Source organism: Gopherus evgoodei, chromosome 9 (genome assembly GCF_007399415.2).
Source record: "Gopherus evgoodei ecotype Sinaloan lineage chromosome 9, rGopEvg1_v1.p, whole genome shotgun sequence".
Classification (NCBI taxonomy): domain Eukaryota; kingdom Metazoa; phylum Chordata; order Testudines; family Testudinidae; genus Gopherus; species Gopherus evgoodei.
In genome coordinates this window covers 70,300,913-70,317,140 of record NC_044330.1, presented here as the reverse complement: position 1 = coordinate 70,317,140, position 16,228 = coordinate 70,300,913, and the positions used below count along the sequence as shown (strand labels likewise).

The following is a 16,228-nucleotide window of genomic DNA, read 5'->3' as shown; positions in this document are numbered from 1 at the left end:
TATATTTGTAAGCTCAACTTTCATGATAAAGAGATTGCATTACCGTACTTATATTAGGTAAATTGAAAAATATTATTTCTTTTGTTTTTTTACAGTGCAAATACTTGTAATCAAATATAAATATAAAGTGAGCATGGTACACTTTGTATTCTGTGTTATAATTGAAATCAATATATTTGAAAATGTAGAAAACATCCAAAAATATTTAAATAAATGTTATTCTAGTGTTGTTTAACACTGCAATTAATTGCATGATTAATCACGATTTTTTTAATCCCGCAATTAATTGCGATTAATTTTTTTAATCACTTGACAGCTCTATTTTAAATCTTTTTGTTAAACATTAGTATGAGGACTAGTATGAGTTTGAGTACTATTACAAAAGCAAACAATGACAGGTATGCTTAAAACTGGGATGGGACAAGAGAGGGGGACAAAAATCAGTACTTGCAATTATGTTGTTTGCAAGCAAACCCCTCCCCCAAACAAAGTCTGCATGTAAAACAATATACTTTAAACATGTATTAAAAATCCCACTGTCCCTTGTTTTCATAGGAACAGGTATTGAATACCCAGAACTCATTTAGAAAGAAAGAAAGGTTTAGTGTCACAGTCGATTAGGCTCTGGAATAGTCTCCCAAGGAAAGTGATGGAAGGTGCATCGCTTGAGTTGTTCAAAACACAGGCAGGCAAAGCACTATAGAATATACCATAGGGATCAGTGTGGACAGGCCAGGACAGGGGATGGGCAGCTGGGCCTGATAGTTATTCCTGCTTTTAACTCTATGAGTCTGTTAATAATCAGGTATTAGCACATCTTTGAGTCATTATTCAGACGTGGGCGATGGGTACATTGAACAGTCTTGAGTCTCTTTGCTCCAGTCAGGTATCTCTTTCCCACTCTTTATCCTTCCTAACTCCACTAAAACAGAACAAAACACCACCACCTTTTAGGAGCACCTGGAACCCAGTAGCACAGATTTTCCCTTTACCTCCCCTCCTCCCACCCCCCATATTCCTATGGTGCCATATGGCCAGGCTCTGACATTGCTCAGCGCTCCCTCGCTGCAGTACTCACTGCACACATGGCAGCACATCAATGATACAGACAGCACTAGACGTTTCCAAGAGAGCTCTGTGACACAGTTGGCTTAGGGAGACATGGGTGGACACTAGCAGGCAGACAGCACCCCTGAAAGAGCCACATTTTGCTCTCAATTTGCATCTCCCTATAGGAGATACATGGGCCTCACCCTTTCCTATTCTCCTTGATCCTGGTTAAAGCCTCTAGGCACTATTATAATACACATAATAATAATAAAATAGTCTGGAATAAAAGACAAAAACAGCTTGAGTCAAAGAACCCACCCAGGTCCAGATTTCCTCAAAATCTGGGATGTTCAGCTGTAGCATCAACCCTTCCCCTCCATCCTCTTTGTAAGTGCTACTTTGGAATACAATTTCCTGCTCTTATGGCAATTATGAACGCAGTAAAAATAAATGTATGCATCTTTAATGTTGCAATAAATAAAGGAGCGCAGAGCCTGCTGCCAACAGGATGCACAGAATCAGGCAGCTGAAGTAGGGCTGGATAGGAAACCAACTCATGTGACAGTGGAGGTTACACTGTTGTACCAAGATAATAAAGCAGAAGCAGCATTGGTTAAATGTGACCTTTTCTGAAATACAACACAATATCTAATTTAACAAACAGGAGCCTCCCCGTGAGAAACATGCTATCCTCTGAGAGCTCGGGGAGTTGGCCTCCCGCTCAGCACAACTCAGTTATTACTTTCACATCGTAATTACTACTGTGGAGTCATGCAGGAGATTTACTGCACAAACTACCAGTCTCTGCAGTTCTTGCATCCTTGTTCTTGCAATATGATTCTGATCGTTAAAGTGCTTAATGTCTCTGTAGGAAACACACACATGTATTTTTAAAACACACAGAGAAGATTTACATTGCATAAGATTTCTGACACAGTGTTTATCCATCAATCCTGATGCTTCCACCTCTGGAGAAGTGCTCTGACTGTCCACAGAGATCTCTGTTGTATTGTCTTCTGCAAATTTGTTGAGGGCTTGGAGGGCGGGGGAAATCAGAAATGTATTTGTTATAAAGAATGGGGTAGTTTGTAAACAAGCTATGACAGGAGCTGAGCGATGGAGGACAGGAGGAATCAGAGGCAGCTTTAAAGCAATCACTGTTCTGATGAGAGTGCATTAAATCATCTTATGCTGTCAGATGCAGGGCTGGCTCAAGCAAATCTGGAGCTACTCAGCTGGCCTCCTCCCCACCTCCTCAACCCAGCTGCATGCCCAATCGTCAGCACCCACCTGCCTAAATTCCTTTAATGTGCCAGCTGTGTGTGTGGTTCAGTCCCATTACGAAAGGAAGAAGGGAAAGGGTGGGTGGAATATGGAACATGTCCAAAGCAACTGTGTGTTTGTGTAAGAAGCTAAGGGAATAACAGATGGAGGTTTCCTGCTAAACAGGAGGAGAGGAGAAACTGTGACGTACCCCAGCCAGCACCACGATAAACAGGGATATGTCATGATCCCCACAAAGCTCTGCCAAAAAAATATCCCACCCAGGCAGGATCATGGCATGAGCAGTAAATACAATACTAACATGTCAGCCTATCACTAGTGGGGTTGAGCCTGTATGAGCCAGTGGCCCCCTGTGGCTGCAGGGTCAGCGGCAATGTTTGCATAGCACCATATTGTTCTCCTAGGATAGAAAGGAGACAGGGCTATATTGTATTGAATGCCAACGTGTATTTTTACTGACGCTGCTAGACACACCGAGACCATTTTGGCTCCCAAATGCCAATCCTGTCCAGCTACCCATCAATATCTCCCAAACCCCTTGTGTTATTTGCCAGTACAAAATCCCCTTTGGTGCCATCACATTTGGACATCACGCTGAGGAGACCATTGCTACAAAACAGTACTTACTGGCTCCCAAGTTCTAGACAACACTAGTAAAATTGCTGGCAGCTGGTCAGTACTAGTGTGAGCACCATTGCTGGAAGCAGTGGAGCTGCTCTGGTGAAAGGGAGATAATTTGAGAAATTCAGTGCAGACAAGGCCTGATAGCAGCAACCCCTTTTGGTGCTGTCAGGAACATTCAAGAGGGTAGCATGCACCAAAGTGGAAACAGGCTGAGTTAGCAAAACGCTTGAGCAGCTCAGTTATGTCCTCCAAAAACTACTGGTTCACCAAATTCTGAAGTTCACCCAGCCTACACAGCATCCTGGTTAAGAGCTGCTACCGTATGCCCCATATGAAAATGCCACTTTGCACTTTGACTTCCATCCAAATAGGTAGCAGAATCCATGTCACATATCAATATGTTACCGAACAGTTACTGATCTTATCGCCAAATATAAATGCAATTAGACAGGATTATGGTAATGAGTGGGGGCCTACTTAAATCAGAGAAAATCACACATTTTTTATGGGTTGGTCACAACATAAATAGCAAATTTTGCAGATGTGTTCATACAGTATATGTGTAACAAGTATTGTACAGTACTACGGTCACCTTTGTAAGTCACCCTGGATAAGGGAGCCTGCTAAATTAATTAATAAAATAATAAATAATACAGTATAATACTCAAAAGTTGTTCATAAAGCTTAGAAATACAAATTTATGCTTACCTAAATAAAACTGTCAATTTTATGTGTTAAAGACAGCATGCAGCATCCACCAGCAGTTGCAGTTGACATCTTCTGTCCATACCTTGAAACTGCACATTCTGCATCCACAGAATTGGTAGGAATTGTAAGGCAGTGTTTTGCCAACTTGTAGAGCTTCGGAAACCAATTAGAAATAGAGCCCCAAAACTCAGTTACTTTTACTGGCATCTGGCATTCTTTGACAAAAGGTCAGGCAAGCAGCATGTTTGTTGTCATGATCTTTCTCCCATCCAGGAATTGCTTGAATTAGCTCAGAGTCAAAACACAGAAAAGGCACCTGATTTGGGTCAAAAATGCAAACAACACTCAAAAACTAGGCAGCTGGTTGTTTAAACGGAAGTTGCAATGACTGATCGTACCTGTAATATGGTTTAACTTTTCTGGTATTGACTGGAACACTTCTTGTCCGTGGCTATTTTCAGTTTGGCAGTCTGAAGGTTCTTGAGATGCCATATACTCGGTCCAACTGACCAGATCTATCAATTTCTTGTATGCTTTGTGAATCAAAACCTGCCAACTTTCAAACCATATTAGAAGCTGCATGAACTGGACTGTATTCTCAGCCACCGACTCACTTCACCTGGTCTTCAATGTTGCGCTGTTTGAACAGATCAGAGACTTTGAGCAAAGACTGTATGCCTGGTGTGATTTCAGGCTCCTCACACACAAATTGCTGGTAGTATTTAATAACCTTTGCATGGTAGGAAGCTGCATTAAACCACAAATTCCACCTTGTAATCACTGGTTCAAGTGGAAGTGACACTGCTTGACTGCCACTTTGACTGGCCACAGACTCCTTGAATCGTAGTTTACAACTTGGACAATACTTGAATATTTGTTTTTTAAAAGAAACAACCAACACATCCACATCAGGGAAACGTGTGTGCAAGATATTACTGGCCATTGAAAACATGTGTGCATTACAGGTAATGTGAATTGCATTGGGCATCATTCCTTGTAGTACAGCAGAGACAGCTTTGCACGCGTATATCATGCTATTGGAGGGAAATGCCGAGACTTTGTTGAAATTTAACCTATAGTTTACAACAGCCTTTGCAACAGCTTGCGATATAGCTGAAAAAATTTTAAAAACTTGATCTGAACAGGCTCTGTTAGGAAAACAGGCATACGATCACCTTTCCAGCTGCAAGGTACAAATAAAAATATGGAGTATGTACTTATCCTGTGTATCTGTTGTTTTGTCAGCTACAACTGAAATGGAATTGTATTTTGCCAGTGCAGATTTTGTAGACTGAATGTGCTTCTCAATTACTTCTGTTAGATAATGTGAAGTTTGTTTGCACACGGGAAACTGCCAGCATTTGGCACACAGGAAAATGCCAGCATTTGGTACATGCTTTCTAAAGTACTCCCTTAGTATTAGATTATCCATTTTTTCTAAAGGTATGTTGACAGCAGGAAAGGCCTCCACTAGCTCCACTGTAGCGTCTCTTTTTGCTAAACTACTTTCAATTGTTGTTTTAAACATCGTGGACCCTGTCGCCTGTTTTTTGTCCTGACCTGTAGCCTCTGCACATGCTTTTCATTTAATATGCGATTCAGGCTCTAAATGGTGATTGATCATGTTTTTTTCTGAACAAATCCAGAGTCACATTGCAAGATGTACAAAACAATTTACTACCATCTGCATGTAAGGTTCTTACTGGTACTGTTTCACATGATCCAAAGCTGATTTTTTTTTTGCCTTTATTTATTGTCAGCCATCTTTATATGCAACAACGATCCTTTCACTCAACCTGATGACTGTCCTGCTCACATCATAAATGCTGACACACATTCAATCAACAATCTACTATAATGACTGCCATGCTCACTTTAGTCTACATCATGCAACTTGACATACACTCTTACTATCCACTTTGATGTTTGGAATGATATCACATTATAGTCAACTGTTTTTGCATTGTGGTAATCACAGAAGTTTTGCAGCATGTTTTATCAATAATACATATTTTTATTTTGAAGATTAATTTCGTGAACAATCCCACGATTCACAATTTTTGTGAAGTATCAGAGGGTAGCCGTGTTAGTCTGGATCTGTAAAAGCAGCAAAGAATCCTGTGGCACCTTATAGACTAACAGACATTTTGGAGCATGAGCTTTCGTGGGTGAATACCCACTTCCTCAGATTACATGCATCTGTAATCATGCGTCTGTTAGTCTATAAGGTGCCACAGGATTCTTTGCTAATTTTTGTGAAATCTGCAAAATTGTGAATTAAGTATGCCCCTAATAATAAGAGAGGGAAAAGAGACCTATTAGATAATCAAGTCCATGCTGGAGCCGAACAGTGTCCTCCCATAGAAGATGCACCACATATTAAATAGAATGTCTCCTTATCATGATATTGTCCACAGACCTTGGGTGATGAGTTCCCCTTCCCCTGAAGCACAGAGCAAGGATCATTCATTCGGATCAGGTAAGGCCATCTTACATCAATCAACAGAATAGGATGCGAAGCAATCATTGCCCCAACCAGTTCTCTCTGGTTCTAGCCAGGAGATCATTTAGGGTTAAATTCTGGTCTTATTGACGTCACTGGGACTTTTGCAACGGACTTCAGTGCGACCAGAATTTGGTCGTTTGTCAAAAAACAAAACAAAACAAACACTTTTCTCTGGAGAAAGATCCCTATAATTCAGATTTGGCTGGCTAGTTTCTCCAACACATACATTCAGAAACACACTGCTCTCACTCTCTGCACTTTCTGCTGTACTTCGTTTTACTAACTAAGAAGACACCACAACCCTATGTCTAATAGATTCGGTTTCTGTTGGGATTTGGGCTTCATACACTATCTGTTCCCAGGTTTGAACTCTAGCATGCTATAGAAATCAGTGCTATTAATGCAAATTACTTCCAGACTTCAGATACGACAAGGAGCGATGAGGCTGCCCTGGAGAAACAAAACTTGATTCCATCCATTGGTGGCTTGCAGCCTTTAGCAAGGGCTGGCAGCAGGATCTAAAGTGGTACATACAACGTAATTTATGAGGCAGCCTGGCAGTTTATGAGACTGCTCCTCAGCTGCCAGATTATCTGTCAAGGTTATCTCAGTGCAGGCTATGGGATCAAAATAGAAAACTAAAAAAGAAATGAGGGTTTTTTCCAAGAGAAGCACTGGGTTACAATTTGCATTATTTAATCAAAATTCATTTGACTTAATTCCAGTTCAACCCTCTCTTTGTAAATGATTACACTTGGCAGGGTTCACTCTCCAAAGTGGTGCTGAGAATTCTCATTCATTTCAACAAGCGTGAAGGATGCTCAGCATGTCTCAGGATCGGGCCCATAAACAGTATCCTGAGAATACACCATATATTCAGGTTATCCGGAAGCACTGAATCTCTTCTCCTAGCATTAATCTTCTGGTTTCCAAACTAAAGCACTGGAAGATTTCAGATCGCACTTTTCTTACAGGGGACGCCAAAAATTATACTGTCCTATATAATTGGGATTAGATTTTCACATATGGGTATTTTAAGGTCAATTCCATCAACAAGAAAGCTCATGCACTGCATGCAGCTTACCAATGTTTAATTTTAAAAAGTAGTTTTATCCAACTGTAGAGGGAATGGTTCAATAAAGTATGGAAAAAAGTAACATCAATTACACCTCTACCTCGATATAACGCTGTTCTCAGGAGCCAAAAAAATCTTACTGCGTTATAGTGAAACCATGTTATATCGAACTTGCTTTGATCTGCTGGAGTGTGCAGCCCTGCTCCCCTCCCCTCTGGAGCACTGCTTTACCACATTATATCCTAATCTGTGTTATATCGAGTTGCGTTATATCGGAATAGAGGTGTATATGCCTTGCAAAACAGACAAGGGGCAAACAGGTACTTTGTTATTTGGTTACCTTTTATTCAAAGTATATTCATCTGCAAAAAAACAGAAAGAAAAAAAACAGCACACCTGCCCAACTTTTTTTGAATATTCAACATTTGATAGACGCACCTGGTCTGTTCAATATGTGCAATCCAAGATTTCACTCAATTTACTAAAATCACTAGAAATGACACATCACAGGTGTTGTCCTGATGCTCACTCTGTAATATGGTAACATCTTGTTAAATAGAGAGATCTGATGATTGCATTCTTTAAACAAAAGCTCATTGTTGTAATTATTACTGTTTTGTTCCTGATATTTATATGGCAAGGATTTGTAAACCTGTTAATATTTCCTAAATAGATAAACAGTGTAAAAATATGTATTTTTAGCTGCTGCCTCAACCAAAAAAAAAACAAACCTCCAAATCAGGTAATCAGCAAGAAAATTTGAAACATTTTTTTAACTCACTGTTATTGTTCTGAATGAAAAGTCTTTCCTATTAAATTAAAAATTGCATAAATATCAATAAAAAGAACAGGAGTACTTGCGGCACCTTAGAGACTAACAAATTTATTTGTGCATAAGCTTTTGTGGGCTACAGCTCACTTCATCGGATGCATAGAATAGAACATACAATAAGAAGATATTTATACATACAGGGAACATGAAAAGGTGGAAGTACCCATACCAAATGTAAGAGGCTAATTAATTAAGAGAAGCTGTTATCAGCAGGGGAGAAAAACTTCGGAAGTGATAAATAAGATGGCCCATTTCAGACAGTTGACACAAAGGTGTGAGGCTACTTTAACATGGGGAAATAGATTCTTTTTGCTGATACAGACTAACACAGCTGCTACTCTAAAACCTGTCATAAATATCAATGAAACTCCCCCCCTGCCCTCAAGTTGGCCGGCCGGGGGAAGCTGGCTTTGCTATTACCAAATGACCTGTTAGTCACAGGATACAGTACTAATCTAAAAAGTACTTGTCAATCCCTTCCTGACCCCTCCACCCTTGCCTCCTTAAGGGTCTGATCCAAAGCCCACTGAAGTCAATGAAAGACTCCTATGAACTTCAAAGGGCTTTGGATCAGACCCAAAGTCTGATCTCAAAATTTACTACTTCAAGGAAACAATTAAAAACAAGAAATCATCTTCCAAAACTTCCATATTTCAGAGTGGTAGCCGTGTTAGTCTGTATCAGCAAAAAGAACGAGGAGTCCTTGTGGCACCGCAGACCAGAGACTAACTTCCATGCAACCTCCCCACATATTCTTTAGCCTCTTATATTACATGTTCTTTCTCTCCACTGCTCCCTCTGTAGTTATTTACACCAGCGCTAAGTAAATGCAAAGTGGGTATAGAAAACCACTTTTCTGATTTGGTAGCGGTACATACACCCACTTTGCACTCCCCTTGCATAGAGGTATGGGCAAGAGAATGAAGCCCCAACTCTCAATACTCTTCCTTCCTCCAGCCCTTTGTGTGTCATTTCCTCCTGCCCATCTTGTCTTATCTGTGTTCCAACCCCTGAAATAGGTACCATATGGGCACATAGTCCTTCCATGTGGATCCATGGTTGGGACATATTAATGCACGACTGCAGGGGGACTACACTCTGGAGAAGAAAGGGTGTCTGGAGAACTAAGCTGGAAGCACGGACAGTGTGTCCATAACTAGATCAACCAGCCATAACTACTGATGGAGGGAAGGAGTCAATGTCACTATAGCCCATAGACTGCACATAGCTGTGCTATTCACCCTCTAGAGAAGGATTTTGTCACTCAAACCATGTGACAGGCCATTATCCCCTGGCTTTGTGCAAGTGTCCAGGATTTGACCCTATAATGGTTTAGGGATGGGCAAAATGGAGAGTATGAAACAAGATAACCTCCTCCTACCTCAACATTCACCTAAAATCATAACAAATTGGCCTGAGGGTCAGAAAAGTTCAATTGACATTTTCCCCAATACTTTTTATTCTTTCCACTGTCTCTGCCATCCCTTGGGACTGGAGTGCGAAAATACCATGAGATGGAGCAGTAATGCTGCAAAAGAAACTTGACTGGAAACAGCAGTCTCCTGAGAAGGACAAAGAATTCACGTCCAGTTTTGCAGACCCAAGAAGTTTGAAGAACTTGATCAAATTCAGATATTCTGGGCATTTATCAAAACTGAACCCCTAAACTAGAGATGGAGTCAAATCACTATATTTGGATCTGGATTCTGAACATCCCTAACATTTGTGGGTCCAAAGATCTCTGGTTTGGCTCATTGTAGAGATAGGGACTCTGCACAATGTTGGACTTCAAACCCCTTGCAAAGTCCAGGGGTGTTCAGAGCTGAGTTCCTATCTACCCCGATCCTATTGACATGTACCCATCTCTATAAAAACCTCAGAATTGGAATATGAATATAAAACATATCAGCCCTTTTTGTTCTTTTTCTTATGGCCCTTTCACAGCAAGATGAAAACATTTCTGTCTTTCTACAAATAATTGTAAACCTGCTGCAACCTCCTGCTAACACATGCAGAAATCCTTCACTAAATGAGCTACAGGACAATAGACATTTTAGTACCACTTTTTGAGAGTTATCCCTCAGCCTTTTTTACATGCCTCATTAATAAAACTTGTGTGTCACTCTTCATAATTAAAAAATGACTTAGACCTTTATTCAGAGCCGGTGTCTGAATCTCTTGGTTTGGTTTTAATAAAATCCACACTCCCAATACGATAGTTCCTCAATCCTAACCAGCACAACAAGGATTAAGATTAACGTAGTCATCACAAGAGCAGGTGTTCTGACTTTACATCAGTGCTGCAGGTGTATTCAGAGATCACAAAAATGTCAACTCATTCATAAAAATGCACATGGCCTCTCTGGTGGAAAAAGCAAGGCATGCAATACCACTTCTCTCAGTCCCACTTAATTCTCAGCCTTGTTCTCCATGGGACAATCCATCAAAAACCTGCAGATTCTGAAATACATCAACCACTCACTATTAGATAAGCACGCCAACTGTTATGATCTGAGCTACATTACGTGGAATAGGACATACATGCTAGTTAAATAAAGCATCTGTTGTCATATTAGTAAAACATGGTTAATTACAGAACATGGTGTAGGTCAGGGATTCTCAAACAGAGGGGGTCACGAGGTTATTACACGGGGGTCACGAGCTGTCAGCCTCCACCCCAAACCCTGCCTTGCATCCAGCATTTATAATGGGGTTTAAAATATTTAAAAGTGTTTTTAATTTATAAAGTGGGGGGTCACACTCAGAGGCTTGCTCTGTGAAAGGGGTCACCAGTACAAAAGTTTGAGAACTACTGGTGTAGGTCAAATCATGCCTAGGCCAGCAATGGCTAAAAAACATTACCATCCAATGGACCATTTGATGTTCCATGGGAAATAAGTCAGTGGCCTGAGACCAATTTTCAGTGGGCAGCCTCCACAGCACAAATACAGAATGACAACTGGCATCTAACTTGGCAGCATCAGCAGAGAATCCAAGGAAGGAAAGGGCCATGAGGCCTGAACTCCCCATTTTCCATTGCCCCGGCAGCTCTGGGCTGAGGATCTGAGGAAGGCAGGGTGAGGAGCCATGCATTGTCCCTATCTATGCTGTACTGCTTTATGGCTACCCAGAGATGCCAACTCTCCAGGCTGCTAGTTCGGCATCTTTCAACAGCACTAAATTCACTTTTAAAAACGTTAGGGAAAAAATTACTATTTGAGCTTGTTTTTTTCCCCTCTGTGCGTGTGTTTCTTTTCTTCAAACAAAAAAGGAGAGAGACTTTTTTAAACAACAAACAGTCCAGCCCAGGGTAACTTAGTGATGTGCCCTTTACCCAATTCTAAACATACCTTAGGTAAAAAGCAACAATCTATGAAACCCAGGGAAGGGATATATTCTCTAGCATTGCTACCTGGCTCACAAACGTGGAACTGATTTTCAAAGGCTCATGTCAGATTTTAGCAGTTACTCCCAGTGACAACCCTAGGGCAGGCACTGGACTATTTCCTCAGTGTTTTAACACCTACTGGATTTACCATTTTCTAGGAGTTCAAATATACACCTGAAGGTGTGCTGTGCCTAAGAAGATGGAGATGAGTTGGGACTCTTGGGAAGAAACAGATTTGTTCCTATCTACTTCCCCTTGCTGGAAAACCTCTTCCTGTCTGGGCCTGAGTACCCAATGTGACCACGAAAGGGCATGAGGATGTGAATAATATCCACAGGACAAGCTGGGCATGATGAAATGCTGGCATGGACTTAGCAGTGGAGGAGAGAAGGGAAATGGCTGGCAGCACCATTGAGGTGTAGGTAATGTTGGCTTTAGCTCACTATGAGAGAGGGAGCATTCTAGTATATTCTGCTGGTATGTCTACACGGCATCTAGACACCCATGGCTGGCTGTGCCAGCCAATTCAGGCTCGGGCTGCATGTCTCTTTCATTATTGTGTAGTCTTCTCAGGACCGCCTGGGGGAGGGTGTAAGTGGGGCAATTTGCCCCAGACCCCGGGCCCCGCAGGGGCCCCGTGAGCCCTGGCCCGGAGGCAGTCCGGGTCTTTGGTCAGCATTTCAGCAGCGAGCGGCCCTTCACTGCTGCTGAAGACGTGGAACAACCGAAGGGCCCCCTGCCGCTGAAATGCCACCAAAGACCCAGACCACTGTTGGGTGAGTACAAGCGCCACAGCTCCCCCGCTTTGTCCCAGGCCCCCTGAATCCTCTGGGCAGCCCTGAGTCTTCTGGGCTCTAGAACCCTGAAAAGTGGGAGGACCCCAGAGCGCAGACTCCAGCCCAAGCCCAGAAGTTTACACAGCAATGAAACAGCCCTGCAGCCCAAGCCCAAGTCAGCTGGTATGGCCCAGCTGTGGGGGGTCTAGGTGCTGGGTAGACATACCCTTGGAATCTAAGTCTTCTTTCAGGAAAATGAAACCAATCACATCTCCTTTGATCTTACCATGTGTTGTTAATGGCCTAGGTGTCTTACATATTCTGCTCCTTCCCTCATGCCAGTTAGTACTTCATGGCCCAGCCTCTGCCGGGAAACGCTGTGCTAATAAACCGGGGGGGGGGGAGAGAGAGGGAAGGGCTAGGGAATCAGCAAGACCCTCGTTTCATTGCATGGCAGGAGAGGAGGGTGAGAAAAACTAGGCTCCTAGAGAATGGGAAGATGAAGGAGGGGGCTGGAGACAAACTGATTCATCTTCAGTTCTTCACTCAAGGGCACTAAAGATGACTCCACTCATTTTCAGTTCTCTAAGGATCAACGGAGTCACAGAGCTAAAACTTAGCACATCTCTTTGAAACGTGCCCCTTTGTGAGTCGGTTCGCCAGCAGCCCTGCAATTTCTCCAAGGATGTTACGTGGTTAGATTCCCAAGAGTTTTTGGTCGCTGGGCATGTCCTGAACTCACAGAGAGTATTTGTCTTTGAATTAATCTTTGATTTCATGAGTCATACATTATGAATAAGAGCTATACTATGAACCTTCTGCAGTTCTGCTTTGAAGAAATAAAGGTGTGTGCCTGAATGTCACACAATTTCTTGCAGCAATCCAAGCACCAGCTTTGTAGAGGATATTCTCACACACATCATACATAGTGTTTAGGAACCAGAAGTTACTGTAGAAGTTAACCAGAAGTTAATGCACAGACAACAATTCTCATTGGATGGCACAGAAATCCTGAAGTTCACAAAGAAAACACCTTGTTAATTTAAAATTAAGGGCAGGACCATTAACACCAATGACCAGATACATGAGTAATCTCACTGACTCATTAACTGCAGTGGAACTATTAGTGTGAGTTACTGCTCATCTATGTTAATAGTGGGTTCAGAGTCTGGTCCTAGGGTATTTAGGGAAAAGATCTTAATGCATTTTAAGAGAAGAGGCCTTTACTCCAAATCACATTTCTGATCCAGTTACTTGATGGGACACAGTTACAAATTAATTTCCTTATAAACAGGTGAGATTGCTATTATTTTTATGTGCAATATCAGATTGACTTCGAGCAAAAACTGGATGAGATGGAACATTCTAATCTAAATAGAAGAAAACTCTGATGCCCCTCATTCACATACAAACATACCAGCCTCACATCAAATTTGATTTCTCCATTAGTATCTCTGATATGTACGTATCGCAGTCAGGTGAAGACAGGCATGCATAATTTTACGACCAGCAATATGACTGGTAGCTGTACATGCTAAAATAAGGGGAATCAAATCTCATACTCCAGGCTGTACATGGATCACCAAAGAGGCCAGGAAGGAACGGACAACATTATGTAATTAGCCAAGTGTACAATGGGGTGGTGAAGGGGGTTGTTTTGCAGCCTGAAGTGCCATCAAAAGCATTGATAGTGACCCTAGTGTAGGTTTTGGAGAAGGTGTTAGAGTAGGGGAATCATAGGTATGTGCTGTTGGAGAGACTGCAGGAACAAAGCCCACATCACTATTCAACAGCCCAATAACCCTCTCTGACAGATAAATAATTTGTGCTTTGGCTCGGAAGTGCTGCAGAGTCATGAGTACAGAATAAGCCTTTTGAGCTGCTGGACACTGACTCAGGTTATCATCAAACTTCCCTAACCTTTTGTTCATTTTTTGTGCGAATTTAATAATGGGAAAAGTTGCAAGATTGACAGCTCTGGACAATGATGACCTCTAATTATTCACACAACAGGCAGCAGCAATGCAAACTTCTCCAGTGTGCCTCTACCCTGACCAGAAGGATGAGGGGGGGAGTTCAGACTGAGTAGCCCATTCAGTCCTTGGCCTTTCTGCTGAGACTGCCAGCAACAGAGCCAATTAGTGCCAGTCATGGTGGATTTTGTGATGCACAGTCCTACAAGCCAGGAACCGGATGGAGACTACCAACCCATTTCACATAGGACACTGCAACAACAATCAGATGGGGAGAACGTTCCATCAGTGCCAAACTCAGCTGGATTTGAACCTAGAGGTGAATGGATCTACATAACCACAAACTTCCCAAATATTTTCAGACAGAGGAAGGGCAGTGCTGTGCACTCATTAAGTCAACAGCCGGAAACAAGACTATAGAAAAATGTGAGGCAATTCAACTATAAATAGCATTTAGGCCCCAGTCCCTGAAGGAGTTCAATAAAGGTTAAAAGGATCTGACCTCTGGTATCTCCATTTGAAGCAGTTTTCCCTACATCCCAAGTTTATTGCTCAAGCCTATAATACATGAGATTGCAAACTGAAAACTAGCAATTTAGTGTCTCTGAAACAGTAAGTGCATTTAGCTTCTGCTATTGATGTTTTATAATTAGATGTAATATTGCAGGTCATTTTCCTGCTCTTGATCAATGAAACCATGTTCTCCCTCCTCCCCCACCCCAGACATTCTGATTGCTGCTAACCAAATGGAGGGGAGCCTCAGTTCAGCCGCAATGAGCAGAGATGAGGATGTGCAAACATCGCATCCATTTAGATTTACTGTCTCAGAAATATAAACAGAATATTTATTTCTGACCTTTTAAGTACTAATTCCAAATTTAATGAGGCACAATGAACATTCCTCAGAGCCAGACGACATGGTTGCTTATCACTGGCAACCCTCTAATTATTACTGCAGCTTAAATAAAGGGCATTTAGTTCTGTTTGAAATTATTAGACATTTAAGGAACTGACTGACTCTGGCCTCCATTTTCTCCTGATAAAATAAAAGCATTGCAGCAAAATCACTGGGAGTAGCGAAGGAGAGTTTATCCCTTAGCATCACTCTGTGCACCATAATGAGAAAAAGTATCAAAACAGATTATATTAAGGCACAGACATACTTACTAATCCATTCTGAATTCCTGTCCCCTCTCCAAATAAATAGATGTTTCTCTCATTTTAAAACTGAAAATGGATGGAAAGCAGGAGGAAGGAGTTGTTGTGACTTGATTTTAAAAAGGGGGATTGCATTAGAAACCTAGATTCGGTCCTGAAAGCAGCAACAATGAAGCCATAATTAGCCTGGAAGTGGCTAAATAATATCACCAGTTTGAATTTGATGGCATATCAGAAATCTGCAGTGTCATTATGAAGTGCACAAATGTAATAAGAAAGCCACCTTACATTCATAATGGCACCTGTAATCCAAAAGCTCCTTACAGGTGGTTATACACAAGGATTGCTGCACCAACCATTATCAATGCAGACACTCAGGCTGTAAACTGGGGCAGTCATTTTGCACCAGCATTATAAAACAAATGGGAAGCAAAGAACATTGAACCTAGAGGGGGCATTTTCTTTCAGAGGACAGCACAAGGATGCACAAGTGGGAATTTGACCAGGAAAACAAGGCTCATACCCACCCTGTATCAAACAAAAGCGGGGGCTATGTAAAGTAGCTTATTCCTGCGTTGCCTTTCACCCCAAAGGTTTTTACAAACAGCAGGACAAATCCTTGATTCCTACATGCATCCAGAATGACCGGGCTGTGGCTGGAGAGCTCTGTGAGGAGTGGAAGAGGAGACCTTCCATCCCAAGCAGGGCCGGCTTTAGGCCAATTCAACCAATTCCCCTGAATCAGGCCCCACCCCTAAGAGGGCCCGGTGCCCAAGAGCCGGTTTGGCATACCGGGAAGAGCCGGTGTGCTGTACCGGGGTGGCCCGGCTTCCCCAGGGGGCAATTTAAAGGAC

At 42.0% G+C, this 16,228-nt stretch overlaps 1 protein-coding gene across 5 annotated transcripts in view; it reads right to left on the bottom strand.

Annotated features, from left to right (window-relative positions):
* The window catches only part of PCDH19 (protocadherin 19), a 124,711-nt gene that overhangs the window by 55,406 nt on the left and 53,077 nt on the right, over nt 1–16,228 (bottom strand). The gene's annotated exons all lie outside the window — the stretch shown is intronic.